Source organism: Panthera leo, chromosome A1, assembly GCF_018350215.1.
Source record: "Panthera leo isolate Ple1 chromosome A1, P.leo_Ple1_pat1.1, whole genome shotgun sequence".
NCBI classification, from domain to species: Eukaryota; Metazoa; Chordata; class Mammalia; order Carnivora; family Felidae; genus Panthera; species Panthera leo.
Genome location: NC_056679.1, coordinates 53,389,109 through 53,390,004, shown reverse-complemented (window position 1 = coordinate 53,390,004; position 896 = coordinate 53,389,109). Strand labels below are relative to the sequence as shown.

Below are 896 nucleotides of genomic sequence, written 5' to 3'. Positions count from 1 at the left end.
TAAAAAACAAAACTAAGGCTGAAAGAAAAAAAGTGTATCCATTAAAAAAAAGTTAAATCTCAGCTGCAGGATTTTTTTTATTATTTTTATTTTTTATTTTTTTGTAATCAGTAAAACGCAGAGAGTAAAGTCTACCTTCAAATATCACTTTAAGGGGAGGCAGGAGCAACGCGGAGGAGACGGCACTGACCTGGCAGCGCAGCCACTACCACCATGAGCCTCCTCAACAAGCCCAAGGGTGAGATAGCCCCCGAGGAGCTGCAGAAGCGGGAGGAGGAAGAATGTAACATGGGTCCACTCTCCGTGCTCACGCAGTCGGTCACGAACAACACCCAAGTGCTCATCAACTGCCGCAACAACAAGAAGCTGCTGGGCCGTGCGAAGGCCTTCGACAGGCACTGCAACATGGTGCTGGAGAACGTGAAGGAGATGTGGACCGAGGTCCCCAAGAGCGGCAAGGGCAAGAAGTCCGAGCCAGTCAACAAGGACTGCCACATCTCCGAGATGTTCCTGCGCGGGGACTCCGTCTGTCATCTTGATCCTGTGGAACCCGCTCATCGCCTGCAAGTAGGGGCCTCGTCCCCGCTGTCATCCTGCAAAGACCTGCCCTCTGTAATGGGAATAATAAAGTCCTGTGTTTTTCTTAAAAAAAAAAAAAAAATCACTTTAGGGATTAGAAGACATTTTATTTTTATATACTATATATTTACATATATGTACACGTAAATGAGTATGTTTGTATTTATTCACTGAATATATTCTCAGTGAATAGCACACAATAGCTTATAAAAATGTTAGCTCTGTTACACCACTAATTTTATGATATTCGGGAAGTCATTTCATAATTGGACTTCTGTTTCGTTATTTGTAAAGGGAAGAGCTCAGACTAGGTATTT

At 43.6% G+C, this 896-nt stretch overlaps 1 pseudogene; it reads left to right on the top strand.

The window, feature by feature from the left end:
* Positions 1–213: 213 nt before the first annotated feature.
* Positions 214–647, top strand: LOC122199311 (annotated as a pseudogene).
* The last annotated feature ends 249 nt before the right edge of the window (positions 648–896 follow it).